Genomic DNA, 6,712 nt, shown 5'->3' with positions numbered 1-6,712 from the left:
GAGAGATGTGTCAGTCCCTGTAACCCTATCCTGAGAGATGTGTAAGTCAGTCCCTATCCCGAGAGATGTGTCAGTCCCTGTAACCCTATCCTGAGAGATGTGTCAGTCAGTCCCTGTAACCCTACCCTGAGAGATGTGTCAGTCAGTCCCTATCTTGAGAGATGTGTCAGTCCCTGTAACACTACCCTGAGAGATGTGTCAGTCTCTGTAACCCTATCCTGAGAGATGTGTCAGTCAGTCCCTGTAACCCTATCCTGAGAGATGTGTCAGTCCCTGTCACCCTATCCTGAGAGATGTATCAGTCAGTCCCTGTCACCCTATCCTGAGAGATGTGTCAGTCCCTGTAACCCTATCCTGAGAGATGTGTCAGTCCCCGTAACACTACCCTGAGAGATGTGTCAGTCAGTCCCTGTAACCCTATCCTGAGAGATGTGTCAGTCCCTGTCACCCTATCCTGAGAGATGTGTCAGTCAGTCCCTAGCCTGAGAGATGTGTCAGTCCCTGTAGCCCTATCCTGAGAGATGTGTCATTCCCTGTCGCCATAACCTGAGAGATGTGTCAGTCCCTGTAACCCTATCCTGAGAGATGTGTCAGTCCCTGTAACCCTGTCCTGAGAGATGTGTCAGTCCCTATAACCCTATCCTGAGAGATGTGTCAGTCCCTGTAACCCTACCCTGAGAGATGTGTCAGTCCCTGTAACCCTATCCTGAGAGATGTGTCAGTCAGTCCCTGTAACCCTATCCTGAGAGATGTGTCAGTCAGTCCCTATCCTGAGAGATGTGTCAGTCCCTGTAACCCTACCCTGAGAGATGTGTCAGTCCCTGTAACCCTATCATCAGAGATGTGTCAGTGAGTCCCTATCCTGAGAGATGTGTCAGTCCCTGTAACCCTCCCCTGAGAGATGTGTCAGTCCCTGTAACCCTACCCTGAGAGATGTGTCAGTCCCTGTAACCCTATCCTGAGAGATGTGTCAGTCCCTGTAACCCTACCCTGAGAGATGTGTCAGTCCCTGTAACCCTCCCCTGAGAGATGTGTCAGTCCCTGTAACCCTACCCTGAGAGATGTGTCAGTCCCTGTAACCCTATCCTGAGAGATGTGTCAGTCCCTGTAACCCTACCCTGAGAGATGTTTCAGTCCCTGTAACCCTATCCTGAGAGATGTGTCAGTCCCTGTAACCCTACCCTGAGAGATGTGTCAGTCCCTGTAACCCTACCCTGAGAGGTGTGTCAGTCCCTGTAACACTACCCTGCGAGATGTGTCAGTCACTGTAACCCAATCCTGAGAGATGTGTCAGTCCCTGTAACCCTATCCTGAGAGAAGGGTCAGTCAGTCCCTGTCACCCTATCCTGGGAGATGTGTGAGTCCCTGTAACCCTTTCCTGAGAGATGTGTCAGTCAGTCCCTATCCTGAGAGATGTGTCAGTCCCTGCAGCCCAATCCTGAGAGATGTGTCAGTCCCTGTAACACTACCCTGAGAGATGTGTCAGTCAGTCCCTGCAACCCTATCCTGAGAGATGTGTCAGTCCCTATAACCCTATCCTGAGAGATGTGTCAGTCAGTCCCTATCCTGAGAGATGTGTCAGTCCCTGCAGCCCAATCCTGAGAGATGTGTCAGTCCCTGTAACACTACCCTGAGAGATGTGTCAGTCAGTCCCTGTAACCCAACCCTGAGAGATGTGTCAGTCCCTGTAACCCTACCCTGAGAGATGTGTCAGTCCCTGTAACCCTATCCTGAGAGATGTGTAAGTCAGTCCCTATCCCGAGAGATGTGTCAGTCCCTGTAACCCTATCCTGAGAGATGTGTCAGTCAGTCCCTGTAACCCTACCCTGAGAGATGTGTCAGTCAGTCCCTATCCTGAGAGATGTGTCAGTCCCTGTAACACTACCCTGAGAGATGTGTCAGTCTCTGTAACCCTATCCTGAGAGATGTGTCAGTCAGTCCCTGTAACCCTATCCTGAGAGATGTGTCAGTCCCTGTAACCCTATCCTGAGAGATGTATCAGTCAGTCCCTGTCACCCTATCCTGAGAGATGTGTCAGTCCCTGTAACCCTATCCTGAGAGATGTGTCAGTCCCCGTAACACTACCCTGAGAGATGTGTCAGTCAGTCCCTGTAACCCTATCCTGAGAGATGTGTCAGTCCCTGTCACCCTATCCTGAGAGATGTGTCAGTCAGTCCCTAGCCTGAGAGATGTGTCAGTCCCTGTAGCCCTATCCTGAGAGATGTGTCATTCCCTGTCGCCATAACCTGAGAGATGTGTCAGTCCCTGTAACCCTATCCTGAGAGATGTGTCAGTCCCTGTAACCCTGTCCTGAGAGATGTGTCAGTCCCTATAACCCTATCCTGAGAGATGTGTCAGTCCCTGTAACCCTACCCTGAGAGATGTGTCAGTCCCTGTAACCCTATCCTGAGAGATGTGTCAGTCAGTCCCTGTAACCCTATCCTGAGAGATGTGTCAGTCAGTCCCTATCCTGAGAGATGTGTCAGTCCCTGTAACCCTACCCTGAGAGATGTGTCAGTCCCTGTAACCCTATCATCAGAGATGTGTCAGTGAGTCCCTATCCTGAGAGATGTGTCAGTCCCTGTAACCCTCCCCTGAGAGATGTGTCAGTCCCTGTAACCCTACCCTGAGAGATGTGTCAGTCCCTGTAACCCTATCCTGAGAGATGTGTCAGTCCCTGTAACCCTACCCTGAGAGATGTTTCAGTCCCTGTAACCCTATCCTGAGAGATGTGTCAGTCCCTGTAACCCTACCCTGAGAGATGTGTCAGTCCCTGTAACTCTATCCTGAGAGATGTTTCAGACACTGTTATCCTATCTGATTTGAACGTGAACTCCATTTACTTACCTTTGGCTAAAAAATGATATATCAGTCTTCATCGCTCTAATTGTCCTCGAATCAATGAGGCAGTGTTTTTCACGACTATTTACATGAAACAGTGTTTCCTGATTTCCCCGGAATCTAATTTTAAGATTAAGTCCCTCAGTTCTTCATTCCCCCACCAGAGGGAATAGTTTCTCCTTATCTACTCTAGCCAATACTTTCAACATTTTAAGCACCTGAATCAGATCAGCCTTCAATCTCTTATACTGTATTCACTAACAAGGGCACTTTCAAACTCCTCACTGCCTCCATTTGCCATGATACATCTGCAGTTGTCAATCTGCTTAACCAATGCCTTTAATACCATGTCCCCAGTAAAATCCTTACTCTCTTCCGCCCTGGTTGCTTCCCCTGATACGACCCGATTCTCAGCCCCCAATTCAAGGGGCACTGACCTGAGAATCTCTGACTCACAACAAGTTTAGCCATTCATCACCAGACCTGTCTGCACCACATCCAGCACTACTGGGTTCTGCTTCCTCTGCCAAAATGGATCAGTACTCCAGAGTCATCCTGCAATGCAAAGATACCCCCTGGCTTCTCTTCTCCACTTAAACCCCTCTCCCTGTCCCCTCAACCCTCACCTCCAACAACAATACGAGGTGCTAATGTACTTCTTTGTCATTAACGTTGAGACCATCCATTTAGCTGGCTCTGCAGCTTCCCTCCCTTCCCTTTGCCCTCTGAGCCAAGCTTTCCACAAGGTTTGTTCTCCTCCCTCCCCAGCCCTGAACTTGCACCTTCCTCTACCTTCTCTCCAATCTGCCCTCATGGTGTCTCCGAGCTCACGTTGTACATGAGACCCACCTCCTGCTCTCTCGATTCCCACTAAACTGCTAATCATCCAACTTATGTCCCTGGTCCCAATGCTAGTTGACATTGTATATGGTTCCCTCTCCTGATGAACTGTCCCCCTCTCTTTCATCGTCATCAACTCTATCCTCATAAAACCCACTTCTGATCCCTCTGTCCCTGCAAACTCCCGTCCCACCTTAAACTTCTCTTTTTTTCTCCAATGTTCTTGAACATGTTATCATCTCCCAAATCTGATCACTTATTTCCGACAATTCCATTTTGAATCTCTCCAATCAGGTTTCAGCATCTGCCACAGCACTGAAATGATCCCCCAAAAATTCTCAATTGAGATCCTCTTTGACTGTCACCATGATGCATTATCCCTCGTCCTGTATACAGCCTTTGACATGGTTTGACCACATCATCCTCCTCTGGTGCCTTTCCTCCGTTGTCCAACTCAGTGGGACTGCCCTCACTTGGTTCCACTCTTACCTATTCCATCATAGCCAGAGAATCTCCTCCATTCGCCTCTCTTCCCATCCCCACACCTTTACTCCTGCAGTTCCCTAAAAATCAGTCATGGCCTTCTTATCATCTCTGCCCAGTACATTGGTAACACAAACTTATTAATACCAGATTACCTCCCTACAGCCGCTTGACTAATTTACTACATCTTCTCAGGGATGGTTAACGAGGTAATGTTTCCAATTGTTCCAGGCCTGACTTGCATAGCCATTGCAGAATGAGTCAAAGCTCACCATTGCTGTTTATAGGGACACCTATATTTACACTTCATAAGAACATAAGAACATAAGAATTAGGAACAGGAGTAGGCCATCTAGCCCCTCGAGCCTGCTCCGCCATTTAACAAGATCATGACTGATCTGGCCGTGGACTCAGCTCCACTTACCCGCCCGCTCCCCATAACCCTTAATTCCCTTATTGGTTAAAAATCTATCTATCTGTGACTTGAATACATTCAATGAGCTAGCCTCAACTGCTTCCCTGGGCAGAGAATTCCACAGATTCACAACCCTCTGGGAGAAGAAATTCCTTCTCAACTCGGTTTTAAATTGGCTCCCCCGTATTTTGAGGCTGTGCCCCCTAGTTCTAGTCTCCCCGACCAGTGGAAACAAACTCTCTGCCTCTATCTTGTCTATCCCTTTCATGATTTTAAATGTTTCTATAAGATCACCCCTCATCCTTCTGAACTCCAACGAGTAAAGACCCAGTCTACTCAACCTATCATCATAAGGTAACCCCCTCATCTCCGGAATCAGCCTAGTGAATTGTCTTTGTAACCCCTCCAAAGCTAGTATATCCTTCCTTAAGTAAGGTGACCAAAACTGCACGCAGTACTCCAGGTGCGGCCTCACCAATACCCTGTACAGTTGCAGCAGGACCTCCCTGCTTTTGTACTCCAGCCCTCTCGCAATGAAGGCCAACAATCCATTCACCTTCCTGATTACCTGCTGCACCTGCAAACTAACGTTTTGGGATTCATGCACAAGGATCCAAAAGAGTTTCATGCACAAGGACCCCCAGGTCCCTCTGCACCCACCTGGAGGGACGAAAAGAACCTTCTTTCGCGGCCTCAAAGTCTACTTTCTAGTCGGAGCTAACATTTCCATCATTTACAACTGCTCGTAAGGCTTCGTTCGGGAGGGTAATGTTTACTTGAACGACTGTAACATTGTGGGTCATACCAGGCAGTAATATCTTTTCCCAATTTTAATCTTCTGGCTGGTGCAAGGCAAAATGTTGACCGCCAAACCGAGCATGAAGTGTCTCCGTGTGTGCAACGCTTCTCATTAATAGTAATGTAAACCTTCCTCTCTCGAAATAAACAACGTTGGTCCTCTTACATCAAGACAATTGGGGGATTCTTCATCCCGGGTCAAACCACAGGCTGGCCGTGTGCTTTGTAAAACATCACAACTGCACAACCAGGCCCCACCTCTAAAGGAGCAAATGGAACATGTGGCCAGCAACAACCCACAATTAAGAGTCAGCCTGAAAGGACAGTGCTACTGCACTGACCTCACTGGGGTCCCGGCCCCCCGCCGGCCGCTCGCGCTCCCTCACTCACATTGCCCGCCGCGCGCATCGCGCCAACCGCCAAGTGAGCGCGCGGGCGGGCAGCCCGGGGTCAGGGCAACTACAATTCCCAGAGACCACCGCGGCCCGGCTCCTGCCCCTCACTGTGCGCAGGCGCGCGGTGCGATGCGGTCTGGGTAATGTAGTCCCGATGTGGAGGGGCGGTCTCTCGCTCGCGGCAAGGGCCGCATGGCGCCTGCGCAGCACAGCCAACGCCGAGTGCCGGGGCGTGAAGATGGGGCATCGGTTGTGTCAGGTGAACGACCGGTGAGGGAAATATTCCCTGTTGGCGGGAAGAGGGAGGGAAGGTAGGTGGGGGGAAGTGAGAGAGCGGGTGGGAGGAGGAGGAGAGAGAGAGAGGGAGGAAGGTGGGAATTGAAAATAATGATGAGAATTTTGAAATCGAGGTGTTGCTTAACCGGGAGCCAATGTCTGACCGCGAGCACAGGGGGTGATGGGTGATTGTGACTTGGTGCGAGTTAGGACACGGGCTGCCGAGTTTTGGATGACCTCAAGTTTACATAGGGTAGAATGTGGGAGGCTGGCCCAAAGTGTGTGGGAATAATCAAGTCTGGAGATAACAAAGGCACGGATGAGGGTTTCAGCAGCAGATGAGCTGAGGCAGTGGCGGAATGTTACAGAGGTGGAAATAAGTGGGCTAAGTTATGCCGCGGATATGTGGCCAGAAGCTCATTTCAGAGTCAAATATGGCACCTCGGTTGCGAACAGTCTGGTTCAGCCTCAGACAGATGCGAGGGAGAGGGATGGAGTCCAGTGGCCAGGGAACAGAGTTGGTTGTAGGGACCAAATATTTCTTCCCAATATTTAATTGGAGAAAATTTCTGCTCATCCAGTACTGGATGTCGGACAAGCAGTTTGACAATTTGGAGAATGTGAAGGGGTCGAGAGAAGTGGTGGTGACGTAGAGCTGGGTGTC

The 6,712-nt window shown here is 49.9% G+C and overlaps 1 long non-coding RNA gene across 1 annotated transcript in view; it reads left to right on the top strand.

The window, feature by feature from the left end:
- The first annotated feature begins 5,962 nt into the window (after window positions 1-5,962).
- LOC139230459 (uncharacterized) overlaps window positions 5,963-6,712 on the top strand; it is a 63,700-nt gene continuing 62,950 nt past the window's right edge. The window contains exon 1 of the long non-coding RNA XR_011587930.1: window positions 5,963-6,042. This is a non-coding gene — a long non-coding RNA (uncharacterized lncRNA). The remainder of the gene's footprint in view (window positions 6,043-6,712) is intronic.

Source organism: Pristiophorus japonicus, chromosome 19, assembly GCF_044704955.1.
Source record: "Pristiophorus japonicus isolate sPriJap1 chromosome 19, sPriJap1.hap1, whole genome shotgun sequence".
NCBI classification, from domain to species: Eukaryota; Metazoa; Chordata; class Chondrichthyes; family Pristiophoridae; genus Pristiophorus; species Pristiophorus japonicus.
This window is presented reverse-complemented; position numbering and strand designations above follow the sequence as displayed.